This window comes from Rhinopithecus bieti, unplaced genomic scaffold (genome assembly GCF_001698545.2).
Source record: "Rhinopithecus bieti isolate Rb0 unplaced genomic scaffold, ASM169854v2 scaffold_21601, whole genome shotgun sequence".
Classification (NCBI taxonomy): domain Eukaryota; kingdom Metazoa; phylum Chordata; class Mammalia; order Primates; family Cercopithecidae; genus Rhinopithecus; species Rhinopithecus bieti.
Window position 1 is genome coordinate 259,210 of NW_016810227.1, and position 26,027 is coordinate 285,236.

Genomic DNA, 26,027 nt, shown 5'->3' on the forward strand with positions numbered 1-26,027 from the left:
TGGGCACAGGGAAATGCTTCCTGACCTCGGCTCTTCGCAAGACAGAACCTTTGTTTGGTGCCAACCACTAGAGGGACCTCCACCACCCCAGGTCGCGAGTGGAGCGCGGCGGGACCAGGGGTGATTCGAAGCTTTCCGACCTGCTTAGGGAGGACGGCTCAGAGACCACTTCAATTTTGCTGGGATCCCACGCGGCCTGAGGAAGTCGGGATGCTCCGAAGGGTTGCTGCTCTGGGTGTGCCTCTAATGTGGGTTTTCTATGCTTTCTCCCTTCGCAATTCTCGACACAGTTTCCTTCTTCCTCGCTTTCATTCCCTGTGACCAGAGAACGGCGCTGAAGGGCTGGAGAAGCCCAGGATACTGGCAGTCAGAGCGCTGGGGACCCACCCGGGCCTCCCAGCAACCGGAGCTGTGCGGAGGAGGAGGTGCGGCGAACGGGGCGGGGCGGGGCGGGGCGGGGCTCCCGGGAGGGGGCGCGATTCCCCGAGAGATGCGGGGCTGGTGCCGGGACGCGCGGCCCAGAGGGTGGGGACGAGGCAGGTTCGAAGGGGCAGGGCTGACCAGGCCGGTCCCCGGGGAACGGGAACTCTGGCGGACGGGTCCCAGCAGGCTTCCTCGGTGCCCGAGAGGGTGGTCCCTGTGGCAGGTCCCGGCGTGGGGGCGCGGCGCTCCGGGAAGAGCCTCCTTCAGATCCCCGCCCCGTCACGTGAGCGCCGGCCCCGGCGTCTGCGGTCGGTTCGCTGGTTGGTCGGGCGCTTGGTCCGGCAGTTGGTCGGTGGGCCAGTGGCTTGTCGCACGCTTCTGGGCTCTCATGTTTGAAGGTGTGAGGGACACGGGAGCGGCCCGCACACCTGAGCCGCCCGGAGAGGAGCCGCGGCCCAGCACCCAGGTCAGTGGGCTCTCCCCACCCCTCGGGCTCGCCGCGCGGTCGGGGTTGGGATCCCCGTCGGGAGCATTACCTGGGGAGTGGAGCGCCCCCAGAGCTACGAACCACGGGGGCGTGTGGGTCAGTGTCTCCGTGAGCCCCGGAGCGTGTCCCAGGCTCGAGGACTGGGACCCTTCTGCAACTCCACTGGCCAGAAGCCTGGGAGGAGGGCAGAACTCCTGTGGGTTGGCTGCGAATCTCCACCCCACCCTGCCTGGGATCAGCGGACAGTCCGCACTCCTGCAGGTGCCAGCGTGGCCCTGGAGATGCGCAAGGAGGTGGGGTCCCTGAATTCTGTGCGGCGCGTCTCAGCCCTGCTCAGCCCGGGGAGCAGCGGTGTGGACTAGGGAGCTTAAGGAGGTTGCGGAAGCTTTAGGTCTGTCAGCCCAGGCAATTCTCTGTTGGACACAGCCTGTGTTTAGATGCAGCGCCTCGGCTAAAGCCAGTTCTGTAGTGTAAGTGCAAAAATACAGCACACTTTTCAAAATCTAAAACCACTGCCTCCCCGTAGATTGCAGGATGGGGACGGTCCTATTTAAAAGTGGGCGCCTCTTCACCTCATCACATCAGACTTCAGACCCGCAGATTTTCCTCGGATGAAAATAAGATTATGTAACTAGAGAACAGAACTTCCAGCGTTTGGGTAGAATTAAGACAGGCATTTCTATATTTTGGTCTACTTCCTGTCTTTCTCTTCTTCTCTCTCCTGTCTTTCTCTTCATCTCTCTCCTTTCTCAACCCCTCCTTAATTGATTATAATACAAATCTGAAGTTTTTTTCAAATTTTATAGTGTATTATGTGAAGTTAAATGGTCAACTACAGACAAGTAGTGGGCTTTAGACATAATTCATCTTCAGCATATTCAGTCTTTCATTATTATAGGTGTATGGAAAACTCTTATAAGTGTTATCTAATTTAGAAATTATTTCTCTCTTTGGCTTAAGAGAGGCAACCCATTTGCACTTTGCTTAAATTAATATCTGACATTGAAGTGGGAGATGGGGATGACTGATGAGGTTTTCACTGATTGCATATATCCGTGTTTTATTTAACATATTTCGATTATTAGTAATACTATTTTAAGATTTGATGATGTGACAGTTGTTAGCTTATTGCTACTGGAGAGACAAGCTGCTTACCATCATGATGCCTTCTTTACTGTGTAGCTAAGGGAGATGCACTTTAAGATTAAGTGGAATGAGATCAATGACATGAAGACGGTAGGAACAAAGTTATGGGAATTCCTGTCTTTCATCTGAGCGGGAAATCTGGGATAATGTTAGGAAAGGGTTATGTGATGGACCTCAAAGGATCCCTTCTGGGTTTTTCGAGGCAGAAGAGGGTAGAGTGTGGCCTGGGCTGTGACAACTGTGTGGGCAGGCAGGCATGGACTCACCATGAGAAGTGGCCAGTGGTCCAGCTTGGCTCTTATGTTGAGTGCTAGACAGTAAAGCTGCTGATGAGGCTGGAAAATGGTGCCAGCTGTCCAGTGCAGAAGTCTGGACTTGGTCTGAAGGCACAGCAGGGGACTGACTGATGGTTCTGTGAACTTCTCAAAGTCAAAGACCTTGGTCCTTAACCCTCCCAATTCCTAGCCTGATAAAGAGAAAATCCAGTAAATATTTGTGGAGTGCACGGTCTGACAACACTGTAGAGCAGAGCTTCTCAAACTTTAACAAGTTTGAGAATCTTGCAGGCATCTTGTTCAAATGCAAATTACAATTCCATAGGTCAGGGGTGGGACCTGACATTCTGCCTTTCTAACAGATTCCCAGGAGCTTGCTGATCATTTCCCTATGTATAGCAAGAATTTAGAGTAGCAGTTTGCAAACTGCCTCATAATCGCCTGGGGAGTTTTGTAAAATGTCCAGATTAAGTACTCTGGGATGTTTTACCAAGTTCCCCAGGTGATTCTGTTGACAAATCCGAAGGCCACTGCTGCAACGGCAAAGTTCTGGCAATGTGGTGGGAAGCAAAGTCCAAGGGAAAAAGACAGTGGGGGCGGCGAGGCTGGATAGGAAACTGGGAGGCTGATTCAGGGTCAAAGGGATGAGGCCTTATTTTGGGCCCGAGAGAGTGGTGAGGAGGGGACAGGTAGGGAGACTTCGGAGAGATAGAATCTGTAGGACAGAGGACTAGGGAATGGGACAGTCTCTAGACTGATTAGATGGAACGACAAGTGAGGAGGGAGAAACAATGCTGGGAAGATTCAGCTTTGGGCCTGAGGAATGGTATGGCTTTTAGACTGTAATACTTAAGGTAAAGTTTATGAAAGGTTCTTGTATCAGTTCAAACCCAGAGAGCACGTCAACAGACAACACGAGGCGGTATGGAGCAACATGCTGTTTTAATGAGCGCCTGGGTGCAGGTGAGCTGAGGCCTAAAATGGCATCAGCACCAAATGAGGACGGAGCAGGGGTTTTATAGTCTCCTGTAAACAAGAAGTGTCTCAGTCTGATGTAACTGCTACGTGGTACCCAGACGGCCTCCCTCTCAATCTTCATGGGGTACATGTCTTCTGGCCAGGGTAGGTGTCTTCTGGCTGGCTCTCTTCCTGCTTCTGCTATGTTGCTGATGCACGCTGCTGGCACAAGTGGCCTTGCGCCTTGGGACTGGGCCTGAGAAGGAAGGAGTTACTCATCTCTTCAAGCTTTCAAACCCCGGGGAGAATCTTTCATTCCTGTCTATTTGGTTATAGTAAAAAGGGATAAGGAGTGACCGTCTCAATAACTACTTCAGGCATGACACAGGGGTGGCATGGGCTCCTTGGAAAAAGAAAAACTTAATTTTTAGGATATTCTTGAGAGACGGGTTGGTATCCATCGTGTCACTGTAGCAGGAGCATAATCTGAATTGTCCGGTGGCTAACTGTAGTTTCAACAAGAGTTTTAGTGGCTTTTATTATTAGTGAGATAACACAGGGGAGGAAAAGGAGGAACCCAGTGATGAAGATTACTGTCCCTACCAGGGTTTTAAATCTTCCAAAATTAGAGAACTGTTGTCCGGCTGCTAGAGTGAGAGCTCGAGTGAGGGTGATGAGTTCAGCTTTTTGGGAGGTGGTGCCTAGGAGGCACAGATTGACTTCAGTAGTGTGGGGTCTTTAGACAGGGGTGTGGTGTTTTGCAACTGAGGGTGTGGAAGTATCCCTAACAGCGGGGTTAACTACAGATGGGGGATAAGGAAAGGTTGCAGGTTTTAGAGTGGGAGGTTGCAGGAGCAGAAGAAAATTAGAAGCCTCGGAGGGGTCTGGGTTGATGTGTTGTGTACTATAGGGAACGTGGAAGTGGAGAGTAGTGTGGAGTTTGAGAGGATGTCTCTGCCTACAAGCAGAGTTGGGCATGAGGGCAGGACTAAGAAAGAGTGAGTGAAGGAAAAGGTGTGCAGGGAGCAGAAAAGTGGAGGGGTGGCTCGGGGTTTGGAGGCTTGTCCGTCAATTCCCACAACAGAGACGTGGGAGGACTGGGTGGGTCCTGAAAAATTAGGTAAAGCAGAGTAGGTTGCCCAGGTATCAATTAAAAAACATACTGGCCTACCTGCCACCATCAGGGTTACCCTTGGCTTGGATGAAGCAATGGTAGTTGCCGGGGCGTCCGTTCCAGGGCACTGTCAGTCTTCACTGGCAAGGCGGACAAGATCCGAGTAGGCGGTTTTGGCCTGCTCGGGAAGGGATAGGGGTGGTCCTTGCAGGGGCTGCTCATGGTCCGACTTCCAGTGGGGTCCTCTGCAGAGGGGACACAACCTAGTGGGCTTACCTGGGTTTGGGCATTGTCTGGACCAGTGGCCTTCATTGCCGCACTTGAAACAGGCGCCAGGTGGAGGTGGATTGCTAGGAGGCTTCTGTGTGGAGCTGTGGCCCCGTGGGCCTGCAGGGCCCCTGAAGGTGGAGTCAGGCGTTTGAAACTCTGCCTGTTTTTGCCTTTTACTTTCCTCATCATGATTGTTAAAGACCTTGAAGGCTAAATTAAGAAGGTCTCGTTGTGGGGGTTTGAGGGCCGTCGTCAAGCTTCTGAAGCTTGCCCCATATCGGGAATGGATTGGGAGATGAACCGAAGGTTTATGATAGTGGTTCCTTCTGGGCTGGCTGGGTCTAGGTTGGTATATTTTCTCATGGCTTCAGTTACATGAGAGAGAAAAAGGGCTACGTTTTGTCAGGAGCTTGGGTGATTTCTGGAAGTTTTTCATAGTTTACCACTTTATGGGTACCCTTTTTGAGTTCTGCAAGGAGACACACAATCATGTGGTCTCGATGGCAGCATCTAGAGGCCCTGTCTTGATAATCCCCTTGGGAGGCCTGGATGGGGACTGCCTCTGCACCCGTAGGCTCGGCAGGAGCTTGGTGATGAACTGTATCAGCATACATCTAAGCTAGGGTCCAGATACGGTCCTGGTCTTCTGAGGTGAGGGTAGAAGAGAAGATAACGTAGAGGTCATGCCAAGTTAGTTCATAAGACTGGATAAGATACTGAAACTCCCTAATATAAGAGGTAGGGTCTTCTGGAAATGAACCGAGTCTTTTGTTAATTTGAGAGAGATCAGTGAGGGAGAAGGGAAAATGAACTCTAACAATACCTTCAGCTCCTGCTACTTCCCAAAGGAGGCACTCTAGCACTGGTGCTGAAGTGAGGGTGGGGCATGAACCAAAGATGGCGCTCGAGCAAGTATGGGCAGGAGAGAAGGAAGAAGCCGGAAGTGGTTCCTACTGAGGGTTTGAAGGGGGAAGGGGATTTGAGTTGATAGGCAGTGGAGTATAGATAGGGGCATAAGGTGGCGGGATGGGTTTACAGGCTTCAGGAGAGGGCAGTGAGGAAGGAGAATGAGTACAAATAATGCTAGAGTTGTCCTCAGGAGAGGACGGTGTAGGAAAAGAAGTGGGTACTGCTGACTGGGAAGATGGTAGCTGGGAAGATGGCAGCTGAGAAGATGGTGACTGGAAAGATGGCGGCTGGGAAGAGTGCAGCTGAGAAGATAAAGAGGAAGGCTTGTGGGGTTAAAGAAGATGGTTGAGAGGAGAGGTAGAGTCTGGGAGGGATGGACAGCAGTGTGCTGGATCTAACGGGGAAAAAGAGGTAGGGTTGGGAGGAGAAAGGCGATTAGTATGGCGAGAATAGAGGAGAAGGATTTGAACAGGTGAGCAAGAATTGCAGAGGTCGGGTTGTGATCTGAATGCAAAAAGGTCTGGACATAAGGAATTTCTCCCTATTTCTCTGGTCGTTGGCAATAATTGCTTAAATTAGTTAAAACTGTAAAGTCAAATGTTTCATTTGCCTGCCATTTGGACCGTTACCTAATTTGTACTGTGGCCAGACTGAATTGCAAAAAAAGACAAGGCGCTTAGGGCAGATATCTTGCCTGAGGCCTAAGGTTTGCAGGTTTTTTATGAGGCAGCCTAGAGGGCTGTTTCTTGGAATGGAGAACCAGGAGTTTCCCATAACGGAGGGTAGGCACAGGAGAACAGGGAAGAAGGAGATGGTCCTGGATGGCCGGATGGAGACGATAAAAGGAGCAATCGTCACCACTGTCTTTTTCGCTCCTGGAACCGGGTCAAATGGTTTAGAGGTGTCCCCCTAAGACCAGATGATCAGCGAGTGCCTGGCACACGCTGGGGCCTTTTGGACCAACGTTGAATTTTGGACTGGAGAAACCAAGAGAGACCGAGCGGATTTTTCCCTATTAACTGGGTTCCCAGAGAAACTTACCAGTAGGCGAGATCAGTGACCGACGTGCATGCACAGAGGGGCTGGGGAGCTTCCTTTGTTCAGCTGCTGTGGCCTGCTTTCCAGCGTAGAGGGGTAGGTCCACGGGGGACACAGACCCAAGCCCTTCCTGGGTTTCAGCACCAGATGAAAGGTTCTTGTATTGGTTCATACCCCGAGAGCGCCCCAACACATAACATGGGGCGGTTGGAGCAACATGCTGTTTTAATGAGTGCCTGGGTGCAGGCAGGCTGAGGCCTAAAATGGCATCAGCACCAAATGAGGATGGGGTAGGGGTTTTATAGTCTCCTGTAGACAAGAAGTGTCTCAGTCTGCGGTAGCTGCTAGGCGGTACCCAGATGGCCCACCTCTTGATCTTCAGGGGATATGTGTCTTCCAGGCAGGGTAGGTGTCTTCCGGCTGGCTCTCTTCCTGCTTCTGCTGTCTTGCTGACACAGGCTGCTAGCACAAGTAGGCCTTGCGCCTTGGGACTGGGCCTGAGAAGGGAGGAGTTACTTATCTCTTCAAGCTTTCAGATCCCAGGGAGAATCTTTCAGTTTGGAAGTGGTTTTTTACTTGGCCCTAAGATCTTTTTTTTTTTTTTTTTTCCCCTGAAATCCAAATCTGTTCATGATGCTGTCCTGTTTGAAATCCTCTGGTGGATATCCTAATGCAAAATATAAGAAGGAAGTACTAATATAAACACAACTGATAAGGTATTTAAACATTTATTCCATTCTACAGCCTGTTCATCCCCATTCAAGATGTGACATTCAGTCCCCATTTGGTGTGGGCACAACTAGGCTGAAACTTTTGGCAGCTTTGTTTATTCCCGAGTCACTATTTTTCCTGCTTCCTTCTTCTTCAGAGGAGCTCCACTTCTCTTGAACTTTATGTTTCTTAGTATCATTCTTTGGTTCCAATGCTTGATGGCACCTATGTGTCTCTGTCTTCATGGAATCTATGTGTAGTTCTGGGGAAGGTGGGCTTTATCCTTTATATACCCTTAAAGTCAAGTCTTGTTTGACTTTGTGGATCTTCACAAGCTTCATTCTTATCTCTCACTCATCTGGTAAATAATCCTCTAAAAGACGCTGTCCTAGAACAATCTGTTTAACTTTAGGTCCAGATCTCCTTAGCGCCTCAAGTTCCAGGGGACTGCTGATTCTGAGCTTTGTCTTCAGCAAATGTATGATTTCTGTTTGCCTTATGGTCCTTGGCGTGGTTCTCCCTTGTAATTCTTACTTTCATTTCCTCTCTCTGTCCTGTTCATATGTACACATTCATGCACACTGAAAGCTGAGCATTCATTGTGCATGATGCTTTTAATCACCCTATTCTATGTTGCATAGTAATCATGACCCCTAACATACCTGTAGATGGGAGGCCTAGACACAGAAGTGTATAGGACTGTCTCTCTGATAGGATAAAATATACCATCCTTGTATGGCATTCAAGTCTCTTTAGTGGTGGGCCCTACTTTAGCTCTCCAGCTGCATCTCTACTGTTCCCCAAACTGAGAAGCTGAATAATTTCTATTGTTTTGTGCCTATCTGCCTTTGCATACACTATTTTTATCTTCCCAGAAAGCCCTTTTGTCTCTGTTCTACAAGATTATTAATCCTTCAGGATATAGATCAAATTCTTGAAACCCCCTTGCCCCTAAGTCGTTTTTACTCTTCTGTTACATACATATCACATCAAATAAAGTTCTGCGATGCTATTTCATCACTTTATGTGTATGTCTCTGTCCATACCCCTCCAAACTCTGAGCTGCTTTAGGGCTCTATCAGCTGTTGTGTGTGGCCTCACAGTTAGCAGATGTTCAGGAAGAGTCTGTGGTAGATATGGGCCTTAAGCTGGCTGGCTTTGCAATGTTTACCTCAGTAAAGAGGGAAAGGGGCTGGTTATTTCGTGTGGTAGATGAGAGAAGGAGCAGGAGCAGAAACTGAAAGACTGGGAGGAAGGACAGGCCCACTGAAGAGTGAGCCCACATGGCTAGAGTCAGGGGGTTGGGTGGACACTGGGAGAGGTGAGGATGGAATCTCAGGCTGGGAAGAGATCATGGAAGGCCCTGAAAATTGGAGCTATATAATTTAAATTTTATTCTGATGACATTGAAGGTTCCATACTCAAGTATGGAAAAGACATGGTAAAACTGTTCGTTCAGGATGATTCTGGCTGGGAAGGGCAGGTTGGAGGGACAGGGAGGAACTTCTTATGAGCATAGGCTGTTAGAATAACCCATTGAGGTAGCTCAGGACCTAAATCAAAGCAATGGCAGTAGGAATAGAGAGAAGGGAGCAGAGGCGAGTGAGCATGCCAAGAAATCTGGGAGGATTTGGTGACTGATTGTGTTTGAGGGAGAAAGAAAAGAGTCAAACTGGATACTGACATTGTGTGTTAGTTTGCTGGGAGAAGAATGAGGCAACTGTTAATAGCATGAAAGCATGGAGGCACTTCATGGAAGGGGGAAGGGAAGTGAAAGTGGTTGATTCTTTTGGAATCAGAAGGGAGTCTCGGGTAGTTTCTTACTTGCCCTTTATATGTTTACTCATGAAAGAATGGTAAAGCCCAAAGAAACCTACTGAAGATCACTTAGCTGCTGGTGGTAGAACTCAGGCCTCCTGGTGTTATGGCCTGGGCTTCTATCTTCTGTAGTGCATGAGTTTAGACAGAGGAGAGCTGCCAGAAGGTCGAGATGGAGATTCCATTAGGCAATGAAAAATGGGAATGAGACCAGGTTTGGGGTGAATTCAGCCTGCAGAACAGCTAAGGCTGGAGTCTTATAGGTCGAGCACCCAGATGGGAAATGTCTGCTGGTTGCCAATGTCATGGGGGCCTGAAGGCTCATGAGGCCTCCTTTTTGCCCTGTGACCTAGCTGTATGTGGGACTGATGGGAGGTATGAAGTACTTTTAGGGTATCAGCGCTCTTATACTTATTATGCTCAATGTGGGCACATGTGTATTTATTTTCTTCTGGGAATGTAACCACCAATCAATTTATCAATTCCATGGAAAGTTGTATTCCAAGGCCCAAACACCTCCTCTACCCAAACTTCAGGGACATATCCAGCCAGTTCATGAAAAGTTGCCTCTTACAGTGTTGGAGTGGGGATTGGGTGCAGGGAACAGCTAGCTAGGGAAGGCAGCCAGCCATGAGGACCTCATCCAAGCAGGGGCCAGTGTAGAGTCAGGATCAGGGACTCAGGTGGCTGGATGAGGGCTACAGCTGTCAGATGAGGAGTGAGGATCTTATCTAGAATCTGTACTGCTATGGGGAGACTCAGTGGCCCTGAGGCTGGAGTTCCTCAATCCTCCTCACTCCTCCCTTCCACACCTCTCTGCCCAGCCAGGCTCCTCAGCCTCCAGCCTCCCAGGATGGAGTCTTGTCTTTGCCGTGGATGCTGACACAGTGGTCACTTCTATTTCTTGAGGAAGAGCTGGGTTAATGAATGTGAAACATTTGGATTATTGTCTGAGATGTGTTAGTTGCCAAATAAAAACGTATACACAAAGGATACTGGGAGCCAATGTTGAAGGAAAACTTGTCAATCCTCCCCTTTTCTTTTGAGCTTTGTAGTGGGGTCTTGCCAGTTTATATCTCATCTTGTTCTGAAGGTTTTTTGTTTCTGTTTTTCATATTAAGGCCAAAATATGTGCACGAGCCTGCTCACCCATGGTAAAGTGTCAGGGACTCCACAAATTGCACAGATTACAGACTTAGATTTGTGCTTCCCATTTCTTAGGAAGTAGGTGGGTGGAGGAACCACTAATGCATCTCCAGGAAGGGATTTGTTAGCCCAAGGGAGGCTATGGGGACTAGATCCTACATTGCCTCTTCCCTGGCCTATGGCCACTGTGGTGTTCCTAGGTGGCTCTGCTTTGGGTATGTCTCTTTCCTCCTGGGAATAGGGAAGGAGATGATCCAGATCTCAGGATTTCTCTGCCTGCTTAGGGATGCCAATGAGGCATATTTAGTGGGGATACTCTTGCCCCTGCTCTCCAGGGTAAAGTTACACTTCCACAGTGACTTGTGTGCATGGTTGAAATGCAGCCATCACATGCAACTGGGCCTCTCAGTCTGACCTGGAGGGCCACTCCTGTGACTGCACTGGTTATCCCAAGAGGCCTTCTTAGCAAACTTCTCCAAGTTGCTTCTGGTGAAAGGTTCAGAGAACTCTGCCAAAAGGAACTACTTGGTTGACAACTGTGTGTGTGTGTGTGTGTGCGTGCGCGTGTATGTGTGTGAGTTGTGTAGGAATCAAGAGGTTTGTTATAGGGACAAGGGGGACAGAGAGTGGGTAGAGCCACAGCTTAAGCTTAGGAAGACCAAAAATGGGTTACCTCTTTCTTGCCTGCTTAGGCAAGAAAGCCTCTATCTTCAGGGTCAACAGTTTCCTTCTCCCAACACGCAAGTCCATGTTCCCTCCAAATCAAAGACGTTTTTGCATGAATAACTAGTTCAATGTTGGACTGCTTCAGGGATGCAGTGGAGGTGTAGACTGGCCCCACAGAAAGTTTCTTCCACGGAAAAGGGTAGAGCAGAACTTGCAACTTTGATGGGTTTGACAAATGGCTTGTTTCCTGAGGTGAGGGTAGTGTTATTCCCATTTTATGGGAAACAGGTGCCAGAGAAGTAAAGACACTTTTGAAGGTATTAGATTTAATGTAATTTATTGTCCAAACTGAACACTTTTGAAAGTGAAAGGAGCCACATAAATGCTAAACTGGATGGGGCCTGGGGAAGATCAGGATCAGGCACATTGGGATGTGTGGTTTCAAATTCAGTATTCAAAACTCTGAATTCTATGAGCAATGGGGGCAGAAAAGGGAAGGGGTGGGGTGGGAGAGTGGATTGGCCTGAGGGGGTGGAAATTGATTTGGGATAGGAATAGCAGATTCTTCTAATTCAACATTTCACCAAGGCAGAGGAATAGTTCTTGACTCTGACATCTGACCTTGACTGGATGTCATGAAAAAGTTTTATTACATAAGCTTTTCCTGCGACCAACCAGCCAAGACATCTGGTTCTTGGATGCATGTGCTCACCTGGTAGCAACAACAGCCTTGTGTGTCTGTCTGGGTTTTCACTGTGCCTACTCACTGGTGCGGCACAATGCCCCTGGCAGGGATTATTGTCCTGCTTCTGGAGATGAGGAAACTGACTCCTCTTGCCTGCCCCGCCCCCTCATTCTATCATGGCAGGCAGCAGGTTTTCTCCAACATGAGGACTTGGCCTCCCTAACTCCTGAGGACCCTGGTAGCTCTAGAGTGGAGGGTTATAGTCTTCCATTAAAATCTCAGCTCTACACAAATTTGCTGTTGCTCCTTTGAGCAAGTCTCCTTACCTCTTTGAGGTTTATATTCCTCATCTGTTTAATGGGAACAATAATAGGCCAATTCATTTGGTGGTTGTGAAAATTAGATGAGATGAAATGTTGACTCCAGTGCTTGGCACATCATAGGTAGTTAGTAAATGCTATTATTCCCTTCTCAGGAAGCCTGAGAGAAATCGTTTGTCAAGAGATATTTAGATCATTCAGTGGACTTATCCTGAAATTTCAGGTGGGAAGTTGCACGCTCTGGGCTTCCAGGCATGACACAGAAAGGGCAGCCATGGTGGTGGTGAGCAGACAGTCAGGAGGCAGAAGTATATAAGGTAGAAAACAGCCTGGATTCAGGTGCCTGGTCACCCACGTACAGGACAAAAGAAGCAAACAGCGCAGAGCTCAAACCAGCTGGATGAGACGTGGCAGGGTTAAGTGCAAAGTCCTGCCCTTAGGCCCTGAAAATCAATTCTGTGAGTGTCCTGTCTATCTATGTGGAAAAGCCCAATATGTTGGCTTAGCCTGGCCACATTAATTGAAGTCCTGGGTTTAGACCTTGGTAGAGTATCTTTTCCTTGCATTGGCTGAGACTGGCCACACTTGGAGTGTGTAAAGCCGGTATCCCTGTCTTACAAGCTTTGGAGGGGCCCAAGGACAGTCAGGAAGATATAGGGGAATGACTGCTATTTTCAGGTGGGCAAGAGGGGCAGCGTGTTCTGTGTTGCTCAGAGGGCAGAGATGAAGGCCTATGGTAGTGATGGCAAAGAAAACTAAAGACAGGGCAGATTCTACTTTGACATAATATAAGAAATTTTAAAGAACTCAAGCTTGTCTCTAGGGCCAAACAGCTGTTTTAGAGCAGATATTGGAGTCTACCTGCAAAGGGTATTGTTCAAGCAGTATTGACTAGAGAGGAGTTTATGAAATAACAGGGAGGAGGGTGTACTGAAAGATTATAGGTCTAATTAAAGTGCTGTAAAATTTTGGCAAAGGGAAGGCTTTGTGGATCAACCAACTGGGGTGGGATCCTGGGAAGCTGGGAGAAAAGGCTCTCTGGGGATCCCTGGTCAGTCAAGTAAGTAAAAGGCATAGAAGCACAAGTGAGTGAAGTGGGATCAAGAAATCATAAGGAAACCCGCTCAACTAGATTCTTCCCATTGTTAAAAGTCAAAGAAAGAAGTTGGGACTCTAAGGGAAAAGGAACTTGAATGCCAAACTAAGAAGCTGGACTTTACCCTGTCAGCAGTGGGGAATAATTGGTGGCTTCTGAGCAGAAATGACTTGCAGCAGATGTAGGCTGGAGTGAGGGTGGGAGGCTGGGAAAGAGCAGCCTTAAAGCTGTGCAGAAGCTTCTCTATCCCAAGTCACAGGCTGAACATCCCACTTAGTGACAAGGGCTGGGAGAAGGGAAAGGCTCTGAGCAAATGTCTTTGTGGGCTGAAAATGAGACTATGATCCCAAGAAGTGACTGGACTGTGTATATTCTTTGCTGATGCCTACCTTGGCCCAGCCACCTGACTGTGGCCTGAGAGCTGTTGTAGACTCACTTACCATCCCTTGAAGATTTTGAGAACACACCATCCTGAGACCTGGAGAACCAGGGCATGTGGTGTGAAACAGCTGGGTTCACAGCATCCTGGAGGGCATAGCAGGTATAGAAAGGAGTGATCCAGGAGGACACTGGTCACAAGAATGTCCTCCTGAATCACTCCCTTCTATACCTACCTTGCCCTGGGAAATCTGACTGTCTGCAGCTTGGGCCATAGAGTGAGCAAGGTTCCATCCCTGGGAGGGGAGGCAAGGAAAGGATGTGGGTACCAGGGCCTCATTCAAGTAGGCTGAGGTTTTGGGTGGGGTGTGGTGTATGGGAGGAGAGAGTTGCTGTGGTTAGGCAACGTGGATGCCTGAGCGGCATGTCTTGGTCTGGGTGGCAAGGAGGGAGTCTGGCCAGAATGGTAGGAAGAGTGGCCATGGAACCCCAAGGTCAGAACTGGCCCATTGGATCTGGGGAAACCTATCTTTTAGCAGCAGAGGTAGAGCATACTTCTCAAGTACTGTGGAATCAGTAGGCTTATGACAGTATTTATTATTTCAGTCCCTAAATAATTTTTGAACTGTCCTCTATGCTGAGAATAGTGATGATGGGACCACAAGATGAACAGACATGTCCCCTGACTTAATGGAACTTAAGAAATGTACCCCCTTACTCAAACAGATAGTAGTAACTGCTGAGAAGATACAGTTAATATTCAGAGAAAGATGTTGGGTGGCCTGGCTTGCTGAGGAGGTGGCATTTAAGGTGTGTCCTGAAGGAAAGATAGGGACTGGAGACACGCTTTTCTATGGGGCTGAAGGGAATTGCTGGCAGAGGGAACAGCAGTGCACAAAGGAAGGCATGAGTAACACCAATTAAGGGGCACCTGTGGAAAACAGCTGGAGGCATGATTTGGCTGGAACTGAGGAGTAAATGAGGTTAAATAGGGCATCAGGAATTGGAAATTACCATCTATGAAGTACCCATCATGCATCAGCCATTGAGCACAGAGTCTGTGCTCACTTAAATTTCAAAGCAGCCTTTCAGGGCTTTAACTGAGGAGGAAATGGGCTCCAAGAAGATATCTGATCATCTCAAGGTTCCCTAGCTGGTGAGTGGCCAAAATAAGATTGATGTCCAGGCTGCCTGACCCCAAACTCTGTTCTTTCCACTTAATCTTGCCACTATGTTTAGAGTCTAGATTATCCAGTCTTAAATTTACAGTGAAGGCCTGTTCTTACCGTACTGAGGCAGGAAGATGGTCAGATGGCACATGGCAAACCACAGTAACCTTTGAGAGGGTACTTGGTGGACATGGCCAGATTGTCACAAAGCATATCTCAGTTCCAATACATATATGTGTATACATACACATGTATATTTAGGAAGTTAATCTCTAACTTCCTAAATGCAGTTTTCACATTATAATAGAAACTGTTTCTCCCAAACTGCTATAGGCAATTTCTGAATTGCTGGCTAAATTCCAATATTTTCTCATCCCATCAATAAAGTATATTAGAATGGGGCAAGATAAGCCTGAATCTTCTCCAATTTATACAAAAAGCTTCTATCATTAGTAACAAGTTACCTACAACCAACCTTACCTGTTTAGGATACCAAGGTGTCAGCCCTAAGAGATATTTAGCAAGAGTGGTACTCGAAGTGGATTGGAAGGGTGGGATGAGGGTAAGAGTCAGAGAAACATGGGCAGTAACCCAGGTAGGGCTGTAGGGGTTGAGAGGAGGGACTGATACAATTCAGTAAGCGTTTGCTGAGAGCCTGCCCATGCAGGGTTGTGGAGTGGGTGCTGGGATACCTGCATGAAAGGACAGCATTGTTTTCACAGATAACATGTTCAAGCTCTGAGCAGGTGGGTGTTGGTGGGGACTGCCTGCTCAAGTTGGGGTTCATTCTTATGTGTATATCTAGTAGAGTCAGCCAGTCTTTATTGGTGAGCAGATCTGCCCAGGGCCCAATTCTCCATCCAGTTTAACCTTCCTCCTGGAGCTTAGAACTCAGATCTAGCCCTGGTGGCCACACCTTGCTTCTGTCCTCAGGATGGACCCAGGGTCCTTCAGACTTCCTAATGGGAGGCTTTTCGCCAGCCTGGAGAGAAAAGTTGAGACCACCTGGGAGGCAGTAGTAACCACTGAGAAGACAGAGGAAATATTCAGAGGAAGAAGTTGGGGGAGCATCTGGGCTGCAGTGACTCAGGATCTCAAGTTAACAGGAGACTTGATGTGGGAGGAAGCTCTACCTCCTTGTCCTACCACTTAATAAGGAGCACTTTGAGAACCCGTTAAAGGCTGTTCCAGGGTCATAAATTTGTTATGATTTATATTTAAAAGAGAATTTTAAATAAGCCAAGTGACAGCTGAATGGGAAATGGAGTTAATGAGACAGATCTTATCAGTTCCATGAAAAATGCATCTCATTACATCACTGTTACACATGGAAACCTTCCCTCAGTAACTCCTGGAGTGATTGCCTGTCTGGCTATAGGTGTCCCCTAAGAGTGTGGTCCACTGAGAATAACCAGAAGGCCTTTTTCATATACCAGTACAGCTCAGCCATCTTCTCTCAAGGCCATCTCTAGGGTTACTGTGGACTCTCTGGATGCCAGTGCATGGAGCCAGGGACCTGCTACGCCAAGGCTGAAGCCAGCCAGCCATGAACATGGTCAAGACTTGGCCCTTCCCCTCCCTAACTCTACAGAGCCCAGTTCAGCTTTAGCCTATGTGTTTGAGGCCTCCCAAATCCATTTCCCCAGCGGTGTCTTCTCTGTCAGGTACCTGCCCCGGGATGGCCCCTGAGCCTCATAACTCGGCCTGTTCACTGTCCCTAAGCAGGTCACCTTGTAACCCTGGTGGAATGACTGAGGAAGGCACCGAGGGGCTGTAAGAGTGAGCGTATGATCCCTAGGATACCTTCAGCTCTGGAAGGCCGTGTGGCCCTAGCCTTGCTCTGTTTTGTCAGGTACGACTAGAGAGATACAGAAAACCTGGAGCATGTTGGGCTGTTTGAGCTGCTGTATCCCAGGGTCTGCCACTTTGGGGGCTATCTGCGAGAGATTTGGCAACTTCTCAAAGGAATTCAACATCGTGGTTGTTGTTGTTTTTCCCTGATCCCAACATTTAGGCCCCGATGAAGGGTCTTAGCCAAAGCCATCTTCTGGAATAGTGCAGTTGGGAACATGTTCTCTGATGAGGAGAGGCAGATTGTTACATACTTACCGGGCCAGGCACTGAGGTGGGTAGTTTATTCTGTCCTCTTTCTTCCTTTTTTTTTTTTTTTTTGAGACAGAGTCTCCCTCTGTCACCCAGACTGGAGTGCAGTGGCTGGATCTCGGCTCACTGCAAGCTCCGCCTCCCAGGTTTACGCCATTCTCCTGCCTCAGCCTCCTGAGTAGCTGGGACTACAGGCGCCCACCACCTCGCCCGGCTAGTTTTTTGTATTTTTTTTTTTAGTACAGACGGGGTTTCACCATGTTAGCCAGGATGGTCTCGATCTCCTGACCTCATGATCCACCCGTCTTGGCCTCCCAAAGTGCTGGGATTACAGGCTTGAGCCACCACGCCCGGCCTATTCTGTCCTCTTTCTTAACCCTCTGACTAACCCTGTGTGAGGCAGGTATTATATCCATTACATAGTAACCTGAGAGGTTAATGTCCATATTACCTAAGGTAAAAAATGAATCCAGCTCATAAGTAGTGGAGCAAGGATTTAAACCCAAGTCTGTCTGACTTTGCTATGGTCTGAATGTTTATGTCTCCTAAAAATTCATATGTTGAAATTATAATCCCCAAAGTGATGGTATTAGGAGGTGGGGCCTTGGGAGGTGATTAGGTCATGAGAGTGGAGCCCTCATGCTTGAGATCGATTCCCTTATAAAGAGGCCCCAGAGAACTAGCTAGTTTCTTCCACCATGTGAGGACATAGCTGGGAGGCACCATCTGTGAACCAGGAAACAGTCCTGCTGCAGACACTGACTCTGCTGGTGCCTTGTTCCTGGGCTTCCCAGCCTCCACAGCTATGAGAAATACATTTCCATTGTTTGTGAGCTACCTACCCAATTTATGGTAATTTTGTTAAAGCAGCCTGGACAGACTAAGACAAAGCTTAGGCTCTTTCTGCTGCATGCTGTGCCTCTCTTTCTTCAGGGAAAGAAGCCCCTCCTCACTTGGGAAAAAAGGAGCCTCAGAAGGCATGGAGCTGGGGAGTATCCCCCTATATGGGGACCTGGCATCTATACTGTCCCTTCCGTGGCCCTTTTGAGTCACATAGACCTCTGTGCTTTTCACTTCTTCCTTTCATTCTGAGGAACTCTTTGGGTATCTTCTATAGGGGAATAAAGACCCTGCTTTATGGAAAGGAAGAGCTGAGAAAGATGGGAGAGAGGTCCCAGGAGACTGTTAGACCTTCCCACTCCCCTGGAGTCCAGCTAACAAACTTCCAGGAGCAAGACCAATTGAGCCTGCAGGGAAGGGGCTACCTAGTGCAGTGTCATTCTCCAGCAGGCCAGTCTTTGGCCTGCAGAACACTTGTGCAAGTGGGGGATTCCTGGAGCACTTTTCTTGGGAAAGTCCCTAAACCACTTTCTGGCTTCTGAATTCTTAGGGGAGGGAAGTGATCCAAGTGGCAAATACCTTGTGACTGGCAAGCTGAGGTTAGAGACCAACCCTTCCCCTGCCTCCCCACATGCTGGAGCTTTTGAACTGAGTTGAAGAGAGCTGGGCCTGGGGCTCTTGGTCCTTGAATGCAGCTTGACATCTGGTCAGGCTGCAGGATCTTAGGGTTTCCTCTTTGTAGCATCCTAAAGACTGGCCTCACTAAATGGTCTTGGTCCAGAGGTATGATTCGACTTAGAGCTGACTTACAAAGAATACAGATACAGGAATATTGGGAACTGTGCTTGCCTGGATGTGGTTTAAGGTCTGAGGATGTGAAGCAAAGTCTCCCCTGGATTAAGAGGGAAGGGGAACACCAGTGGGTCAGGATAGAGGCCGACAGCCTGGGAGAGGAGGCTGCCTTCTTCCCATAACTTTCCCAGCTGCGTGTGCAGGATCAAATGGGGGTGTGTATCAGTTTGCTTGGGCTGCCATAACAAGGTGCTAGACTGGGGAGCTTACACAACAGAAATTTATTTTCTCACAATTATGGAGGCCAGAAGTCTAAGATCAGGGTGTTGGCAGAATTGGTTTCTTCTGGGGCCTCTCCTTTACTTTTATTTATTTTTAATTAATTAATTAATTTATTTATTTTTTGAGACAGAGTCTCACTCTGTTGCCCATGCTGGAGTGCAGTGGCACGATCTTGGCTCACAGCAACCTCCACCTCCTGGGTGCAAGTGAATCTCCTGCCTCAACCTCCTGAGGAGCTGGGGTTACAGGCATGTACCACCACGCTCAACTAATTTTTGTGTGTGTGTTTTTAGTAGAGATGGGGTTTCACCATGTTGGCGAGGCTGGTCTTGAACTCCTGGCCTCAGGTGATCCACTCACCTCGGCCTCCCAAAGTGCTGGGATTATAGGCATGAGCCACCATGCCCAGCCTCTCCTTGACTTTTAGATGGCTGTCTTCTCCCTTTGTCTTCACATGGTCTTTCCTCTGTACCCATGTGTCGTAATCTGCTCTGCTTTTAAGTACACCACCTATTGGATTAGGGCCCACCCTAATTATCTCACTGGAATGTAATTACCTCTCTCAAGACCTTATTTCCAAATATAGTCACATTCTCAGGTACCGGGGGTTAGGACTTCAACATAAGAATTTTGAGTGTGTGGGTACAATTCAGCTCATAACAGGGTGTTTCCAAAATATTCATTGAACAAGGCTCAGTGTCATGGTGAAGGATGGAGAGATACTTACTACTGATCCTGCCAACCTTGGGACCAGGAGAGGGTGGTGGACCCAGCTAGCTAGTGGAGGAAGCCTTGTCCAAAGGCTTAGCTCCAGGCTGAGCTGTTTACTTGCAGTCAGGCTCTCTGGCAGTAGTAGTTTCTGTGCAGTGTCTTCATCTGGCTCCCGTGTGGCCCTTGGAACTCCAGTGAAGACAGAGCTGCTAATACCCTCCAGTCCAGGCCTTCGGGGGAAGCCTCCTTCTCCTCTGATGGAGGCAGGGGCCAAGCTGTTGTTGGCGGTGCACACAAGCCTGTCTTTAAAGAAATTCTTTGGTCTTCTACTGGCTTAAATTTTTTTTATTGCAAGAGGAAAAGCCTTGCAATGAATCAAAATTAAACCGTTCAACAAATGTTGAAATGAAGGCTCAAATTACCGAATACATTTTGATTAATTCAATTAGTGTTTGCCTCCAGCCTGCCAAATTCTGGGGCCTATCCCTCAGCAGGCAGCCAGGGAGGCTCGTAGGAGGGAGTTGGCTATAGGCAAAAAGTTATGCATGCTGCAGCTAATAGAGAAAACTTACCAATTCATATCTGTTTTTTTGTTTTTTGTTTTTTTTAATCTTGTTGCTTAGCATTCTAAAATAATGGAGTGGGGAGAAATGCTTGGTTTTATCATCTGTTAGGGGAAATGTCATCCTTTTTTCTCATTGGTCCTTCAGGAATACAATTGCATCCATCAATTATGTCTCTCGCTCATGCCAAGCCCAAGCGTAAGTTCCCGTTATGGTAGAGACGCTTTCACCTCTGAATATCTGGCTATAAGAGAGAAGGGCCCCAGGTATGGAGAAAGTACGATGGGAGAGGCTGTCATGGATTGCCCCCAATCCTTATTTCAGAATGCTGGCCAAGGTTACATGCCCAGCCTCCCTTCACTTTCCACTCAGATACACAAACACTTAACATTTTGTATCAACAAACATTTACTGAAAGTCCTGTGTCAGGTTCTTTGCTGGGCTCTGAGGATAGAAAGGTAAATGGAGCATACTCCTTGCTCCCTAGGAGTTAATCTAGACAGGGAGGCAGACACATTGAGAAATAATACAAATTATTATCATCTTTATAAATAATGGCTTGTTTATAGATAGGCTTGTACCTATCACTTGCTTAACAACCTCTTGCTTGTGCATACCGGATATGACAGGAGCAGAGCTGAGGCATCCAGCGCCTTCAGGGATGATGGGGTAATGGTGTTAGGAAAGGCTTTCTGGCAGTGGTCATTTGGATAAGGCTGTAGCTTGGGTGGGATTTGAAAGTAGAGATGGAGAAAAGCACCCACATAGAGGAAGTACAGAAAATGGAGTATTTCTGTATTTGAGGGTAAGAGGTGGTCCAGTGAAGCTGGAACTCAGAGTGGTGAGGAGTGTAGCAGGGAAGGTTAACTGTATTAGAGGACTTTGGCAGAGCTGCAAAATGCAGCTTCTCTCCTGAAAGCACTGGGGAGCCGAGGAATGTTTGGGAGCAGAGGAGCATGTCATGAGCACCATGGAACACGTCCTGCCTGCACAGGGAAAGAAAGAAAGATTGCAGGGGAGTTGCCTAGAGGTAGAAAGCCCAGAGGAAGCAGCTTTTGCAATCTAGCTGAGAGATGATGAGGTTCTAAACTGTGGTGAGGTGAGAGGTAAGGAGAGTTTGGTGGAATGTTCGGACCTATTCAGGGAGTTTGAATGGCACAGTAGAAAGAGCACCAAATGAGTCATCAGGAACTTAGGTTCAAATCTCAGTTCTGCTGGAAGGGCAGGTAGAATTCTGTGCCCCCTGCCCTGAAAAGTCCACATCCCCAGGTGGTGGTTTGGTTTCTTGTGTTAACCTGTTACTATAAAAAGAATTCAAATGTACACAGAAATAGAAATAGTAAAATGAATCCTCTCACCTATCATTTGCTTAACAACCTCTTGCTTGTATTATTTTTTAGGGGGGCAATTTTTGAGATGAAGCTTTTTGGATATATTCGATTTGAGGTTGCATTTGAAGCATTTCTCTGAATCTGTTTATGATCCGGTTGAGGCAATGAAATGACTTCATGTCCATTTGTTCCTCCCTAGAGGTAAATTGTGTGTATGCCTGTGTGTTCTTTGCTGTGAGAAGGAAAATGAGGGTAGCTTCCCTCGAAGAGTGAGTTCTGGGGCTGAGGAGGCACATTGCCAACAGGGTCCTGTCAGGAGTGTGAGGCTCTCTGTCTGCTGTGGGGGCAGGTGTGGTGGGGACAGGGGAGAGAATGGAGGTAAGGACTACCACAGGTCACACACCCTTATCCATTCTCTGGGAGGGGTTTGTTGCCCAGAGCTTAATTCACACTGACCAACCTGACAAGGCTAGTCCATAAGCTAGACACCAATTTAATTTATTCTGGCAGGCATTGTGCAGTGGCCACAACACAAATGCCTACTTTCCCAGACCGCCTTCCTGGCATTACCCCACCTGGGAAAGTGAATTACAGCATCATCCACAGGTTGCTGGGGAGCCATGCTCTCAAATAGAAGGTACCATGTCCATTGTAGGTGCATCACTACAGGCCCTGATGGGACCTCATAGGCTCTTTCTGGCACAGGCCACTTCCTTTACCAAGGTGGCTCTAGGGAGAGGGGAGAATGGGCTGAGCTGCACATGCTCAGTTCCTTCTTTGATTTCTACCATCAGATACTGACTTGTTTCCCCGGGGAGGAAATCCTGGAAAGAGAGGGAGTCAGTATCCTCCCATTGGATCTTCCCCGTGACAACATGAAGTAGAAACTAAATGGACGTGGGAGCCCATGTCTCAGCCAAGATTCATTTGAACAGGCAAGGGTGGGGATGCTGTCACAGAGAAAACTTGCCTGAGCATTGAAAAATTAGTTTTGATGGACAGAGATTGGGGAAGGGGCCTTTAGTTGAGGAAACAGCATGAAAAAGGCACAGTGGCATAAGAACGCTCTCTTGCGGCTGGGGTATCAGGAACCCAGGAGCAGGTCAGGCTCAGTGAGGAAGTGCATCAAGCGTAGTGGTTAGGAACATAACCTTGGAGTTGGACTGCCTGAATTCAAATCTTATCTTTATTGCTTCCTGGATGTGTGATTTGGCCAAGTCACTTAACCTCTCCAAGCTTCAGTTTCCTTATCTGTAGAATCTGGATAATAATAGTTATAAATATTGAGATATGAGATAAATATAAGAACTTAGCTCAGTATAGAAGTGAGTGCTTAATAAATGGTAGCCATTATAATTACCATCATGAGTCCAGGATATTTTGGGGTCAGCTGCAATTTGGATGCCAGCTCATGCGTTTGGACTGCTGTGGGAGAGGCCAGGTGTTACTCAGGTGAGAGGAGGTCCTCCAGTGTCCTAGTTCTGAATACCTGAACACAGTCTGGGCAGTAGGAGTGGAAAGGATGAGATGGAGAAGAGCATCCCTGCAGTGGGAGACCACAGAGACCTGGTGGCTCACAGGGGAGGGGAGTAGGGTGGGGAAGCATGACAGGTGAATCCAGGCTGCATAGTTCAAGGAAGGACCCGGAGAGCGCTCCTCCCAAATGCCAGAGGAGGAGAGTATCAGCACCGATGAGATGCCAAAGAAGGCACTGGAGCAACGCTGACTGATGGCGAGTCTAAGTGCTTTACTCTGTTAACATTTAACCTTCACAACCACCCTGTCAGGGAGGCAGTTTTATTATTATCCTCATCTTAAAGATGACAAAGCTGAGGCACAGAGGTTAAGTGTCTTGCCCTGGGACATATAGTGTCAGAATCAGGGCTGTCACCTAGGCAGTCCAACCCCAGCCTGGGCTTTTAAGCCCACCCTAGACTGCCTCTTAAGGAAATGGGAACACAAGCAACTGGCTGGATGAGAGCATGGCACGAGTGCACACAGATGAGTGACGTCCCACCACTGGGGGTGTCAGAGAGCATGGGAAGTGGGCAGTGGGGCTCTGAGGCAAAGGAGAAACATGGAATAATAACAGTCGGGTGCAGGGTCAAAGGACATGTTCTAGGATAGCAGAGGAAGCAGCGGGAGAGGGAGAGTGCAGATTCAGTTTGGAGGGGGAATAATTGAGAGGTTGGATCTCAGTGATGATTGGAGATTAGGGGTCACAGGGAGGAGCGGCAGCTTTTCCACAGCATATGAAGAGAGGGTAAGAGATGAGAGAAGGGAAATCAAGAGGTTTTGTTTCTCATTAAAGAAAGACGCATGGTAGTTTGCTGAGGGAGTCTTGACAGGAAGAAACATGAGATTAGAGATCCCGGGCGCATGAATGTCTACATCATGCATGATGTAGCAGTATGTGTTGTTTAGCATCCCGGGAGCAGAAGGAAGAAGAGACATGTGAACCTGGTACCCCAGGCAGAGGGAGGATGAGGGTAAGTTGTGACCAGAGAGGCAGAATGAGCTGAGAAGCAGGTTCAGTGTAAGCTGGGAGGCAGCTGGAGAGAGGTGAGGACTCTATGCTCCGACGAACAGAGCCAGGGAGAGAGCCTCCACATTGTCCAGAATAGGGCTATGGCGAAAAAGGAAGTGGAGTCAAGGAAGTGTGGGGAGGGAGGGGATAGGTGGGGACCTGAAGTGGGCAGGTAGAGGGGCAGGCCGGCAGAGCATGGTTACCCTTGGGGAGGGGAATCCAGAGAGATCCTTGAGCTCACTGAGAAGGATCCTTCCTTCAGGTCCCCGCCTCCTCCTCCTATGTTATTGCTGGGAAGAGTGGGTGGCTTCTAGGTGGCTCCCTCGGTGGCTGTAATTGCCTAATGGCTACAGGCTATGTTATAGGGGTGAGAGGTGAGAGACCCTTCTCAAGCTGCATCAGCTTCATTTGCTGTCACTCTTCCCCTGCTCTCTGGTCACTGAGCTACATCCTTGTAAAACAGGGCTGATAATTGTACTATATCCCTCACAGGACTCCCTTGAAGATTAAATGAGAAAACAAAAATGAGGACACTTTTTTTTTTTTCCCCACAGGGGCAGCAGCTTCTCAAAGGAGACAGGAAACCTGTGAACTTCCAGAGCAGGCAGTTTTTACACACAGGTGGATATTGTATAGGCATGAAGTAATTCACCATCATCTTGATCTATTGTGAATGGCTGTGTGGCCAGGGCGGGCAGCCAAATCTTAGAACATGTGAGTTATTTATTCCTAGTCCTGGCTCTTCATATCTCAGCCTCAAATCATTTACGTTTACTTCTTAGACCCACTCTTTCTGAGTGGTTCAGAAGGAAGGGAAAGAGCCTCCTCTCCACAAGTTCTCTAAGTGGCTATGGTGGGCCCCATCCCCATTAGGGCACTGATATACTTGTCTTACAGTATTGAAGGGCAGACTGATGGGGTTTGGTGATGCTTTGCTCCCTGGATGCTCTCTGGCTCTCCATCTCAATTCTTCCTAAAGGCACAGATCCCTGTCTCGCTTCCCCCCGACCCCCAATCCCTCTCCTTGTTGGAGTACCTACACTGTTTGACCTTTGATGTCTCCTCATACCGTTCTTTGACAGACCTGGCATTAAGGCATGGCCTTGGTCACCAAGATTGTTGTGGCACATTTACCCTAATCAATGATTGAGTTGGGAAAAGGACCAGCTTGGGGAGAGAGGGGAACAAAGGCAGAATATCAAGAGCAGAAATAGGAGGTGAGAAGAGTCAGAGGAGGGTGAAGCAAGCATTCAACAACATCAAGCAAACACAGTGAAGGAAACTTGACATCAGCTTCTCAGTGTTCCTAAAGCCCAGAAGGTCAGATGTGCTTCTGGGTGTGAGCCATCAGAACCTCAGACTCACACCCATGTCCTGGCTAGACCCTGTGCTCCTCCTTGTGGGTTGGGCTCATGGTGTCTCATGCTCATGTCTTTGGGGTGGCGTTTCTCTTAAGAAGCTTGCCATTTCCAGTAGGAGGAGGATGTCGCTCCTGAGACTGTGGAACAGCTAGGCTCAGAGGGAGTCTGGCCTCGGGGCGCCCAGAGGTGAGGTCTCAGTGCCTGGTGCTGTTCTTTGCCTTCTTCAGAGGACAGTGTTCAGCTTTGTGACTGAATGCCCTGCTGTTATGATATGTTGCTGGAAATGCTGTTTGGGATCATGGAGCCTTGCTTAAAGGGCTGTGGTTTAGTGAGAAGGGCTTGAGCTTTTTGGGAATGCTTAAGTGGAAGCATCTGGGCTTGGCTATGCCAAAGGAGGCTAGTGGTGGAGCAGGGACATGTGACAGGACTTGGGCTGTGTGGAAGGACCAGAAAGCAAAAGGAATCCTTCCAGTGGGTTCAGCAGAACTAGGCTCCAGCACAAATGTTCTTAAGGATGTCCTGGAACTCGCCTGACAAGGAGTGGCTGGGAATGCCCAGTGCACACAACTCACTAACCTGGTATAGCGGGAAAAAGATGCTAAGCAAGAAATATTGCATTCATCCCCTGCCGCCACCCAGCACTGCCAGCCTGCGTCTAGATTCAGGGCCCTTTTGGCTGTTCTGACAGATCTCAGCCCCCACTGACCTGAGCTTAACTGACTAATCAGAACAGCCTGATCTAGGATGTTTAGGTGGAAACAAGGAACCTTGTATGTGCCAAATATTTTTGTCGTTATAAAGCTTTAAACAAATGTTTGCTCTTAGGAGTTACTGATAGTATGATTAGATGGGGACCAGTTAAGCGTGCTTGTTCACCTTCAGTGGCATTCTTCTATTTTCTCCTCTTCA

The 26,027-nt window shown here is 48.3% G+C and overlaps 1 protein-coding gene across 7 annotated transcripts in view; it reads left to right on the top strand.

Annotated features, from left to right (window-relative positions):
- The first annotated feature begins 495 nt into the window (after positions 1 to 495).
- The window catches only part of PPFIBP2 (PPFIB scaffold protein 2), a 147,985-nt gene continuing 122,453 nt past the window's right edge, over positions 496 to 26,027 (top strand). For 2 of the 7 annotated variants that reach the window (XM_017891647.1, XM_017891644.1), the window contains exon 1: positions 502 to 889. The gene's annotated coding sequence lies outside the window, so the exon portion shown is untranslated. Of the gene's footprint in view, positions 890 to 24,379; positions 24,472 to 26,027 lie in introns of those variants that run through there. The other 5 variants (XR_001889103.1, XM_017891642.1, XM_017891648.1 and 2 more) reach the window with 5 other exon arrangements.